Here is a 13,802-nt window from a genome sequence, read left to right on the forward strand (position 1 = left end):
CTCTCGGGGCATCCCCCCCAGCCAGTCTCAAGCGCCGGCACTGCGGGCTACTGGGGCGCCACTTAGCAGCCTCGCTCTGGCATTTGAGACGAGAGGGGCAGGGCCTGCTTGGGACTGCCCCTCCCCGGGGGGGCACGGGAAATGATGTGGACATCGAGACCTACCTGTAGCCCTGATGGCACTGACAGCCCTCCAGGGTTGACCGGGTGCAACAGTGCAGCAGTGGCCCCTGGAATGTGCAGGCTGCCTGAAACGGCCGCCTCTGTAACTTAACAGGGGGATATGAACTGTTTCACTGCTGACAATTTTTTCCTGATGCCTCTAGCCAGTTCCCAAGGGCCTCTCCCACCTTACCAGCTACTGCAACTGTCCCCTGCCCCTCCACCCCAGCTTCCCATGTGTTTGTGTCCTCATAGGAGAATTTGAAACTGTGAAGGCGGCATTGAATAGTCTGAACTGAGTAGTGGTATACCTGTGGCATGTGGCTCTGGCCCTGTGATCTCTTCTCTTATTTAATTACACCCCCCGCCCCCCATTTTAAAACATAAATGGAGCTGCTGCAGAGTTTACAGAGTGACTGAAGAGTTTGCTGCCCAAGGCAGGCTGGAAGTTTCACTGGGGTGTTCATTCTAGTGTCTGATCTTGACCAAATTTTTGGTTGTGTTGGTCTAAGGACATAGGCAGGCAAGGTTCTTTGAGTAGATGTGATATATTTATTAGACCAACAGTAGTTGGAAAAGAGTTCCAGTCAAGCTTTTGGGTGCCGTCACTCTTCTTCAAGCATAGGGAGTCTCCGCTGGTCTCATATATCTACAGGCCTGCCGCTCATATCTACAAGAACGAGATTACAACTCGGAGCATGAACCTCAGGATATCACTGAACTCATATACTTCATCCTCACACACAACAACTTCAGTTTCAAGAACCAACACTTCCTCCAGACCACAGGCATAGCTATGGCCACCAAATGGCCCCACAGTATACCAACCTTTTTATAGCACACCTAAAGCAAAAATCCTCAAGAACTGCACTATTGTTGCACAAAAGCGGTTCGTTTCTTTGGAGGCCCACAAAAATCACAGACACACACTCAGCCGCCGGCATAAAAGGTTGTATTTGTTTGTAAACAAAGGTCAGAGCAGAGTCAGGTACTCAAATTACTCTGACCCTGCACTGGTATTTGCAAGTGGAATTTATCTTCTCTCTCCTGAGCACGTGTGCAGACACCGGAACTCTTACAGCTACTTCCGTTTCATACAAGCATACATGTAGTTACATCACTACATACATTGCATATATAGTATAATTAGCTACTTAAGTATGCAGGGTGGAGAGGTAAATATGCATCAGCTAATTAAGCATGCCCAGAAACTACAACAGGTCGCCAAGAGTTCAAATCCCCCCCCTTTCAAGGACACAGATAATTGAATTCCAGCTTCTGTAATCAGCATGAGAAAGACTAGGGAGAAGCTGGGGGGAGGAAGGAGCCTTGGGCAGTATTTCCTTCTTATCAGGTGCAAGATGCAAGCTGCGCATTTCTAACACTATCAAACCTATGCTATATGTAAGCTCCATAGATGACATCATCAGAACCAAAACCCTGCAGTCTCTGATTGATTTCCACCAAAAATTCAATAATCATCACCCCTCCATCAGACTATCGCTTGAATACTCTAACACTAGCATTTCCTTTTTGGACACCATGATTGATATCCAAGATGGTAAAATTCACACCACCATATATAAGAAACCCACGGACCAACATGCATACCTACACAGAACCAGCAATCACCCTAAACACACGAAGAAAGCTGTAATTTCCAACCAAGCTCTCCGATACCACTGAATATGCAGCAAGGAGAACACCTGTGATCACCACCTTACAAATCTCACAAAGGCCTTCAGCTAACAAGAACACTCCTCCAGGGAGAGCTCACGCTTTTGAAAGAGCTATCTGATACCATGTGAAGATTTGCTGCAGTACAAAAAGAAGAGCCCCACAAATCGCACGCTGTTAGTTATGACGTATCACCCTTTCCTGGAACCTGCACAGAAAATCCTCAAAAAACTGCAACCTGTACTAGAACAGGACCTGATTCTTACACAGATCTTTCCAGAACTACCCATCCTAGCCTTTAAACAAGCTCCAAACCTTGCTAGCCTCATCACCAGAAGCAAACTCCCTATTACCCAAGCCATACCCAATGGATCTGGACCATGCCATGACAAGAAATGCAAAACCTGTCAACACATCTCCACCATCCCTACAATAACTACACCCCACAATAGAACCATCAGCATTCCTGGATCTTATACCTGCACCTCCATAGTTTCATAGAAGCTAGGGTCAGAAGGGACCTCAACAGATCATCAAATCTGACCCCCTGCTTAGGCAGGAAAGAGTGCTGGGGTCAGATGACCCCAGCCAGATGCCTATTGAGCCTTCTCTTAAAGACCCCCAAGGTAGGGGAGAGCACCACCGCCATTGGAAGCCCATTCCAAATTTTGGCCACCTTTACCATGAAGAAGTTCTTCCTGATATCTACCCTAAATCTGCTCTCTGTTGGTTTGTGGCCATTGTTCCTTGTTACCCCAAGAGGCACCCTGGTGAACAGAGCATCTCCGATCGCTTGTTGCAGTCTCCTGATGAATTTGTAGGCAGCCACAAGATCACCTCTCAGCCTTCTCTTCCCTCAGTCTCTCCTCATAGAGCTTGTCCTATAAGCCCCTAACCATATGAGTGGCCCTCCTCTGGACCCTCTCAAGTCTATCAACATCCTTCTTGATGTACAGCACCCAAAACTGGATGCAGTACTCCAACTGCGGTCTGACCAAAGCCGCATAGAGGGGAAGTATCACCTCCTTGAATCTATTTGTCATGCATCTGCTGATACACGCTAAAGTGTGGTTACCTTTGCTAATGATTTTGTCATGCTGATACCTCATGTTCATCTTGGAGTCCACTATGACTCTGAGATCCCTTTCCGCTTCTCTGCTTCTGTGCCAGTAGATGTGCTGGATATTTTTACACCCTAGGTACAGCACTCTGCACTTGTCTTTGTTGTACTGCATCCTATTGTGTACTGCCCACTTTTCTAACCTGCCCAGGTCTGCCTGCAATCATTCCCTACCCTCCAGAGTGTGCACTTCACCCCACAATTTAGTATCGTCTGCAAACTTGAACAGAGTACACTTCACACCACCATCCAAGTCACTGATGAAGATATTGAAGAGTACAGGTCCAAGGACCAAACCCTGCGGGACCCCACTACCCACATTCTTCCAGGTCGATAATGACCCATCTACTGCTACTCTCTGGGTGTGGCCACTAAGCCAATTTGCCACCCACCAGACCGTGTGAACGTCTATGTCACAGCCTCTTAATTTATTTATGAGAATGGCATGAGATACTGTATTGGAGGCCTTGCTAAAATCCAAGAAAACGACATCCACCTCTGCTCCTGTGTCTAAGCATTTTGTGACCTTGTCATAAAACGAAACCAGATTGGTCAGGCATGATCTAACTGCTACAAAGCCATGCTGGTTTACCTGCTGCATTATTTTTCCTGCTGGACTCCCACAAATATGATCCTTCATAATCTTTTCAAAGACCTTTCCAAGGATGGAGGTGAGACTGCCTATAATTACTTGGATCCTCCTTCTTCCCCTTCTTGAAAAGAGGGACCACACTGGCCCTTTTCCAGTCCTCCAGGACCTGACTGAGCACTATGAGTGCTCAAACAGCCATGCCGGTCATTCTACTATGACACCAGCCAATTCCTTCAGTACTCTCAGATGCAGCTCATCTGGGCCTGCTGACTTTTTTGCCCTTAGACTTCCCTGGATTTCCCTGTTTAGGCAAGCAAGTTTTTTGGCTCCTTTCCCCCTTTTCCCTTGTACTGGGATAGTTTCTCTCTGTGCCTGAAGGAATGTTTCCTTTAGAAATGACAGCCCTTCCTAGACTCATATCTTGCCAATACTCCTATCCCGCAGTGCGTCATTGACTAGAGTCCTGAGCACACTGAAGTTAGCCTTCCTAAAATCAAGCACTTCCACCCTACTACTGATTGGTGGTTGTGGCAGGGCACTGTTTGTGCCTGCCACTTTAAGGGCCTGAAACCAGCAGACGGCAGGTGCCTAATGGGGGCAGCTATTTTGGATCCAGGGCTGCCCATATAAACAGGGCATTTTGCTGTTGGAAGGCCAGACAACAACATAGGCTGCCTGCAAGGCTGCTGGTATCAACTGGAGATAAGGGAGGAGCTGTAGGGGATGGTTTAGGAGACTCCTGGTCCTGGGCATGACCTAAAACTGCACCCTGCTGGGAGTGGGTGGCTTGGTGGGGCTCTCAGTGGTGTGGGAGCCCCCAGGAAATACCAGCCTACTTACCACCCTGGTGAAAGGCAGGTCGGGCGCCTTAACCCCACCTCCCACCTTTGGGTGGGTTGGGTGACAATGGAGGTAGAGGGGGCCAGGCATGGCTACAGCCACCTGATCCCACCCGAGGAGGGAAGCCCTGAGACCCTGAGTAGAGGGGGTGTTGTGGAGCCCCAAGTAGAGGGGAAGAACTAGAGGGCTGAGGGCCCAGTACACATATAGACCCTGAGTGTTACCCCAAAAGGGGCCTGAGGATGCTTAGACCTGGTTGGGTAATTGGCTGATCACTACCCTGGTGAGGGTCACGGGAGAGGCCCAACAGACAGTATGTCTGCCACCCAAGGAATGGACTAGCTAAGCCCGTGGCCAAAGGGTGCCCACTCCAAGAGGGAGCAAGGTGGCATAAGTTGTTGACACAAGAAAGAGACCCTGTGAGAGAGGATGGAGTGAGTGAGGTCTGAGTGAGAGGCAGGCGGTATGAATGTATGAATGACTGAGGCCTGATGGCTTGGCCTAAGCATGTTCTGGCTGTAAGCCAGGGGCATGGGAGCATCTGGATGCCACCTGTGAGGCTTGGGCCATAGTGTAGGGGAGGTACGGAGTTGCGGACACCCCCAATATCAGGGTGCAGTAATGGGCAGCCTCCCGCCTTATTTAATAGGATATTATTATTCCAACAAGGCGTGGCAGGAGAAACAGGCAGGCGGCATACCCAGAGGCAGGTGAGTGGAGGGGGCTAGCTGAGGCTAGTGGGGATACTCACTTTGCCACAGTGGTCACTGTCCCCAAGGTGACCATGAATCTGCAGCTCCTCTACCAGGTCATCCTCCATAGACAACACCAAGTCCAGTAAGGCATTCCTCCTACTGGGACCATATACCTCCTGTGTTAGGTGAAGGTCCTGCACGCAGGTTAAGAATGCTATATCTCTCATCCAGTCCATCAAATGCTCTAATGGAAAATGTGTAGGAGAAACCAAACAACAACTGCATACCAGAATGAATGCAGACAGAAAATCTATCAAAGACAAAAATACCCAATTACCTGTTAGTGCTCATTTTTCACAAGACAATCACTCCCTCTCTGATCTCTCAGTTCTAATCCTTGAAGGGAACTTACAAAACACCTTTTGTAGATGAGCCTACGAACTTTATAAATCTACTGGATACAAAAATCATGGACTCAGTATGGACATTGGATTTATGATGCATTACAATCTGCCTAACATGATTCACCAGGTACTTTCTTGACCTACCCTCCCTTCTGTACCCAATGTTTTCCTAATTTCCACCTATTTACACTCTCACTGACCTCCTGTCACACTTTTAGCTTTTTTCATTCCTTGGAGATCTCAGAACAAAAACAGAATCTCCTTATACCTCAAGAAGGGTACTTGTGCCCAAAAGCTTCCAAAGAACTTTGTTCCAATTACTCAGTTGGTCTAATAAAAGATATCACATCTACCCAAAGAACCTTACCTGCCTGTGTCCTTAGACCAACACAGCTACAACCAAAAATCATGAATGAAGATATTGAACAATACTGGGCCCGTGGCAGACTGTAGGGGAACCCCACTCAATTTCCTCCTTCCAACTGAAAGTTGAGCCATTGATGACTGCTCGTTGGGCATGCTGATCCAACCAGTTATGTATTCATCGTAGAGTACCTTTGTCTAGTCTGTACTGCCATAGCTTGTTAATAAGAATGCTTGTGGAAAACAGTGTCAAAAGCCTTGCTACAGTGAAGATACATTACATCCACTGCCTCCCTGAAACCCCAGCAATCCACAGAGCCTTATTATAGAAGGAAACAGGTTGGTTTGGGATGACTTGTTCTTGGTGAATCCATGCTGGATGTTCCTGATCACCGTGTTTTCCCCTACGTGCCATCCCCACATCCTGTTTTTCCAAGGGCCACCGGGAGATCCTGCAGAGCAGCCTCCTTGTGCCCACCACTCCCCCTGATACCCAGAGGATGTGTCTCTACTTAAGTCAAATCCTGGAGCAGGTTCCTGAGACAGGATTCACAGCTGAACCAGCTGGTTCCCAACAGTCTTAGAGCTATCACAGGTCTGGGCAAAATTTCGCTGGCAATTTCATTTTGATGCTGTTTTGACTCATTTTGAGCTTGAACAGCAAAATGAAATGAAACAGAGAGCTTCTAAACAGCCTTGAAATGAAACAAGGCAAGTTGAAACATTTCAAAATTATCAAAATGTTTCGAAGCTCAAGCTGGGCTTGCCTGCAAGGAAACAGAAACTAATGTAAGGAGCGGGAGGGGGAAGGGAGAGAAGGAGTGCTGTCATTATTGACTGTGTAACTGTCATCCTTTCCAGGACGGTCATTCCAGGACTATCATCGTTTCCTGAGGTCCCTTCCAATCCCAGTGATCTGGGGGAGGGATGGAAAAGCTGCATAAAAGGCAGCATTGTTTGAACTGCCCTGCTTTCTACCTTGATGTAAGTTGAGTGAGGGTGCACCTTAACACACACACTGTCACCCACCCATGTCATGAGTTTTGCCTGTTAACAGCTAGTGGTGCAGGGCCCCAGAAGCCCCTGCACTTATCTCCTTGAAAGCTGGCATTGTGGCCTCAGCAGGGGCTACATCCCTGCAGCTTTCACCCTGCTGCACTGTAACACACACACACAGTGTCACCTATGTCATGAGTTTTGCTTGTCAGCAGCTTGAGGTGCAGTTTCCCCAAACCCCCTGCACCTGTTGCCTTGAAAGCTGGCAGGCTTCATGGCCTCAGCAGGGGCTAGCATGCCTGTAGTTTTGACCCTGCGGTGGCTTAACACATACACGTGACACGAGTTTTGTTTTCATGACTTTAAGGTACAGTTTCCCTGAAAGCCCTGCACCTCTCTCCTTGAAATTTGGCAGGCTTCATGCCTACCATTCCTGCAAGTTTCATCCAAATCAGGCCAGAAATTACAAAGTTATAGGTTGTTTCAAGCTTCCCCATTATAGCCTATGGGTGAAATGTCAAAACAGCGAAACTGTTTTGATGACATGAAACGAACCAGCAGTTTCAAATTGAAACAAATTCAAAACGAAACGCTGTTCTGTCGAAACGTCGAAACGCAAGTTGAAACGGAATGGTGCAGTTTCGCACAGCCCTGCTACCACTGTTCAGCCCAGTTCACACACATGATGTGAGAATATGGCAAACTCTCAGTCCTCTACCCTAAAGCACCTGGACCTGGGGGAAAAGCTGCTGCTGCAGTTTGATTTTTGGAAGAATCGTGAATCCTCTTCTGGACAGAGCCGGGGTAGGAGAGTAGAGTGTCCAGAAAAGTCTCCCTGTTCCTCATGGAGACTACTGTCCTAGCTCATACACCTCCCCTCAGAAAAATTTCCCAGCATCTTCTACCTCTTAACCCAAATCATTGCCTCCTCACCCTTTTGCTACTGGCAGACCTGATTCTCCCCAGCCTTAAGGTGCAGACATATAACATGTTTACTTCAGAGTAAATTAGCCCTGATTTCATTCTGTGGTAAGTTTACTCTTTTGTGAGAAACAGACACACAGCTGTACACAGGAGTAACTTTCCCAGGTGTAATTTACTGGAGAAGAGCATTGCCTCCAGGATAGATAGTGTGTTGTATTTGCCCCGCTTTTCCTCTGGAGTAAATTGAGCATACCCCAGAATCTGTCTGTAGCCTGAGTCATACATAGCCAATCTGCACTGACTTAGCTCACTGATTCTTGTTCTCCCAAGGATGGTCTCTCCAGCTCCATTACTTTCTCTACTGCTGTCCTTTCTACTCCCTCTAACTTGTCAGTGGCACTGTCAGAGAAAAGATGTCCAGACCCACATACAGTACCCCAAGTGTCTATCAGCATCTTGCAGGCACAGAATTACCCCCTGCTCCACAGTTCCAAACACCTCTGACTGTCTTTTGCTGCTGTTCTTAAAATCTGTGTTTGAATTATGATGCATTCTCTGCCTCTGGTCACTCCTTACATAGCTGATTCCTTGCTGTCTTTCACCTCAGGTATATGCCTGGGTTTAGCTTCCCCTAAATACATTACTAGTATTTTTCTAAGCAGAAGTTGGGTTATGTCCTGTCCCTCAATAGCTAACTTTGCACCACTTTCCTGTCTGTCCAGCTGTTTAGAAGTGAATGTTCAGCTTCTTGGGTAAGAGCCGTGGGCATTGAGAGCTTCTTAAAATCAGGCTCTGACTGATTTAGATAAGTAAGGGTCCAATAACTCAGAGGTGAATCTTATTTTCCAGTTGCAATAGGACTAGTCTTTTAAATCCTTTTAAAAGCAGACAAAGGCCTTACTGTGGGTGAATCTACACATTCATTAATGCACCATGATTGCAGTGCATTAAGTTTAGTACCTGTAATAGGTACTAAAAGTGCCCTAATCAGCACTACTATGCATTAGTGCAGATGGATGCTTTATAAGTGACATTTAATGTCCATTGGACTAATCTACTGTGCATTGGCATAGTTTTTACCAGCCATGCTAATGTGCAGTAGAATTAGTCCAATGGGCACTAAGCATCTTGCGTAGACGCACCCACGAGGCAAGTGCTAGAGAAGATCAGATTAAAAGCCATTCTCTGGTCCTCACAGCTCTCCTGTTCTCTGTTCCTTGTCAGTGCTCTGACACCCAGTTTTGTCAGCCTCTGACATGGTTTTTATTTCAAATGAAGGTGTTTGATAAACTGGATTTCATAAGACCTAGATGACACTATGTTGCGCACTACAAAAAAGACATGGAGAATCTTGAAAGGGTCCAGAGAAGGGCCACTAGAATAATTAAGGGCCTGGAGGACAAACCTTATGAGAGAAGAGTAGGAGATCTGGGACTGTTTAGCCTGGGAAAAAGAAGACTGAGTGGGGACTTGGTGGCCATCTATAAGTATGTAAAGGGTAAATATCAGGAGCTGGGAGAAAAACTGGTCACTAGGGCACCCCAGGGGAAGACAAGGATCTGTGGCCAGAAACTGTTAGAGGGTGATTTCAGGTTGGATATAAGGAAAAACTTTTTTATGGTAAAGGTGACCAGAATCTAGACTAGACTTCCCAAGGAGGTGGTGCTGTTCCCAACCTTAGAAGTCTTCAAGAAGAGACTAAACAGGCACCTTGCTGGCATCGTTTGATCTCAGTAGTATGCCTGCCCAGAGCAGGGGGGTGGACTTGCTGATCTTTTGAGGTCCCTTCTAGCCCTTTCTATGGTTCTATGACAGGTGCACAGAAGTGTCCCTACATCACAGCCGGTCCATCTCCCCCTCCAGACCCATCAAGACTCCTCCTCAATTCATCAAGGCAGATAGAATTTTCCTTTGAGGACTTTTACCTTCCGGACCCCATGTTTCTGAACTTGTGGCTCTCATTGGTATTTAGGGTCAAATTAAATAGATAGGTTTAGACTTGCAAAACTCCTGGGGACACCAGTCATGGGAAGACCACTTATTTGAAGATCCAGATTTATCTTGAAGTGCCCACATGTGAACATTTTGCTTGATCTAAGTGGTCACCAACTGATCAAGTTTTCCATCAGGGAGCCTCTGACAGTTGATCTCAGCCTGGGTGGCCTGAGCCTCCCCAGACTGAGATCGACAGTCAAACACTCTGTCCTCAGGGGCGGTGGGATGCACATGGCTGGGCTGAGCTGCACCCCCTGCTGCTGGGGATGGGCTGGGGGAGTGGGATGATCCCCCTCTGTATCCCCTACCTTCACATGAGTTGGGCCCCGGCCGGACCGGGCTGGGGAAGGGGTGGAGCCTGGGCAGCTTGTCCAGACACATGGTGGTGGGGAGTACTGTACACACCCTTGTAGAGGCCTGGGGGGCACATGCCCTCCCGCAAATGGTGGGTGGGGTGAGGCTGCTGCATGATGGGCTTTGCACCATGAGCCTCACTGCAACAGAGCTTGGGGCACAAAGCACAGCGCGCAGCAGCCTTGCCCTGGGCTTTCCCCCCAAGACCCCCGATCCGTGCATGGGGCGAGGCAGCTGCTGCTGCATGTGGATGCAGCAGGGCTCAGGGGACTAAGCTCAGTGTAGTGGCAGCTGCCTTGCCCTGTGCACAAATCTGGGGGGGCACATGCCACGCAGGCCCACATAGGAGCCCCCTGGGCTCAGACCCTCCTCTGGCTCAGCCAGGGCCCCACTCACCTCTGCCCCACTCCCTCCCACACCCAGGGGGCTTGATCTGCCCCCTCCCTCACATGGGTGGATTAATGAATGGGCGGGCCCAAGGATCCACATCAGCAGGGAAGTGAAAGCCTCAGTTTTAAACTTGGTGCCCATATTTGGCGCCAAGTTTTAAAACTAAGGCGTTAACATGTTCCCCTGGGAGCTGGGAGCAGGGCCCCTCCCCCCATGGGGCTGGGCGGGCCGGGCGGCGCCCGTGTCTGGGGGAGCCGGGCCCCCCTCGGGGCGGGGGCAGTTGGGGCCGGACTGGCTGCGCCTTTGGGGGCAGCGGCACTGGGAGGGCCTTGGAGGCTATAGCCCTCCAAAATCAATCTTAGACCCCTGTGCCCACCCCTCCCAGTGCCGCCGCTCGCCTCCAGAGACAGTGCAGCGTTTCCTGGCGGCCCAGCCCGGCCCTCCGCACCCGCACGGCCGCACAGGGCAGCCGGACGCCAGCTGGGTGGGCGCGAGAGGCGGCTCGCAGCGGGGGAGGGGGCGGAGGGCTGCCTCCGTGTGATCACGAGTGGGGAGAGCGAGGTCCTGTGAGGGGAAGTGTGCGTGTGCGTGTGCCCAGAGTGAGAGTAGAGTGCGCACCTGTGCCTGTGCGGGACCCTGTGCGCGCGGTCGGCTGCAGCGAGGGCGGGGAGCGGGGATAAGAGGCGGACACGTGCCTCTTAGCCTGGCGGGGTCCACCCAGCCTCCCCCACCAGCACTGGGAGGGGAAGGGGCCCCTCTCCCCACCCTGCAGCCCAGCTCCCATGGGAGGGAGGGGGCCTCCAATTTTTCTGCTTGCCCAGGGCCCCGTACACCTTAATCCGCCTCTGCACCCCCCTGCTGGCGGGGTGGGCACAGTAGATCCTAGGTTGCCTTGTCCTTCAAAAAGTGATCTTCACCTTAAAAAGGTTGGCGACCACTTGTCTAGTGGTTTTAGTAACTGTTTTTTCCACCCACTGTTGTTGCAGATTTTATCTGCTGGTTAAGGGCTGGTCATAGTTTTCCTCATAGAAACCTTTCCTCATGGAAAACTGAGTTTTCAATTACAGTTTTCCACTTTCCACAAAAATGGGTGGTGGGGGGAAGGCCAGATCCAAAGGAGAGTTGTAGAGTGTATCACAGAGCCACAGCACCTTGAGCCTGTGGAAGGAGGTTGTCACTGGGGATGAGAGACCTTAGTCCTGTCTTGGTTATAATGGAGAAGTCAAGGCAGCCTCAGCTCACCCTCCTCATTCTCCACTATTCTCTGTAGTGGCTTCAGGTTGGGAGAGGCAGGAGCAGCCAGGCAGAGGCCAAGAAACATGCTGAGGCTGACACTGCTCTCTGAGGCCAGGGTCCCATCCACTGCTCTGCAGTGCCTGTGGCTGTCAGTCTTGGAAGGTCACTTGTCCTCTACAGCCTGCTCTTCCTCCTTCTCTGCTTCTGTGCTGGGGCTTTCTTTTTTCCCCAGAGATCTTTCCTGGCTAGAAGGGGCGGGAGGGCAAGTCTCAGGCTCAACAGTAAAGTTCCCATCTGGCAGCTCCTTCACTGCCAGGTTTCTGTGGTTATGGCCTTACCTCTGCTGTGAGTCTGAGGCAGCAAGGGAATAGCATGCCACTCAAACCTTATGAGTGTTAGTCTAGATTATGAAACAGCACCACATCCATGGCAAATCTGAGGCTGGCTCAGCACCAGGGGCTCTAATCACCATGTAAGGCAAGGGAGCATTCCCAGGTGCAAGCCCTTATGGGTCAGGACTAGGTGAGAGAGCCTGGGCTAAGCGATTCAATGCAAAACAAACTACATGTTGCAAACTAGATAGCCTGAGAATGTGACAGATGAGTAAGGGATCAAAGTGGAGTGAGAACATGGGGAGAAGCAAGGGTAGAGCTAGCAAAATGAAGTGCTTTAGGATATCCAAAAGTGGAGTTACTCTCTTTTGGTGGAAAAGCCAGGATCATTGTCCCCATTTTACAAATGGGAAAACTGAGGAAGGGAAAGGGAAAGTAACCTGCCTGAAGTTGTTGCTACCAGGATTCTTTTTGCCAGAGCCCACCAAGGATTGACATGGCCCCTCTTCTGATTTGGTATCCAGTGAACTTTTAATGGTAATCCCTAAGCTTTCTTACAGGTTTCCTCCCCATAATATGATCTAGCAAGTGGTTCCTTAGGCATTACAACAGCGATCTTCCATGGTACTGGCCTCAGATCCTCTGCTGGGTGTATGGGATGTTAGTTTCTGGATTCCTCGTTGTTCGAACAAGAATTCCAAGGTTGCTCCTGTCTCCCCAAGGTCAGTGCCGGCTCACAACTTTTTGGGGTCCCCTGATCCATCGAAACATCAAAATTGCAGTTAATTGTGGTATAAGCTCACTGATATAAAATAGTCAGGGCTGGGCTGGGCGCAAGTGGGCTGTGATGCTAGGGGTGTGGGATGGGGGCAGCACATGCTGGGGACACCTGGGTTCCCTCCCAGGGGCTGGGGCTGGGGTGGGAACAGAGCCAGGAACTCCTTCCCCACTCAGCTGGGAAGGGGCTCCCTTCGTGCCTCAAGCCCTTTAAACATGGTGCGGGGGGGGGGGCATGGCCCCTTGACTGCGGGGTCCCCTGTGGCCACAGGTTTCACAGGATAGAATGGGGTGGCCTTTCCCAGGGTGGCAACACAGAACACACTTTTCTTTGTCCATCACTTTTGTAACTTTTCTCATTCTGAATTGTCCAATCCCCTGGCCCTGTGCCAAGCATTTCCTATATGGTGCACTGTTGCACCAGCATTGGTTTATTTGTTTTTAAAGTAACTTGCATTTTTTTTATTTTAATAATATTTAGTTTTAATTAAGCTTTAGTGTAAATCAGTAATGTTTAGCATGAGTTTAGCAGTCATTTCATGTTTTAATATAGTGATTTTAAGTTGCTATTACATTAAATTTGTTGTTGTGTTTTTATATATGTATGTATGTATGGACGGATGGATGGATGAAGAGTGAATGGTAAAAGCAGAGTAAGCTATATGTCAGCAAACAAGTTACCAAATAGTGAATTATGCTGAAAAGTCTGAAGAATCCAGTCTGTACCAGGTGAAGAGTAAAGGTAAACAGAAAAGACAAGGTCTGCAGCATCTCAAAGCTAGAGGCTCTGGACACAGCCCACACCAACGATAATGGAAACATGTTGTAAAACAGTGATTGAACAGCAATACCTAAAGGGTCTAACTGCTTGTCAGGATGGAAAAGCACTGAGATTTCAAACAAAGGAACCACAGAATTAGAAAAGGTGGACCAGTCATCCCTCACC

The sequence above is a fragment of the Crocodylus siamensis genome, chromosome 13 (assembly GCF_052110815.1).
Source record: "Crocodylus siamensis isolate JL-2025a chromosome 13, ASM5211081v1, whole genome shotgun sequence".
NCBI lineage: Eukaryota > Metazoa > Chordata > Crocodylia > Crocodylidae > Crocodylus > Crocodylus siamensis.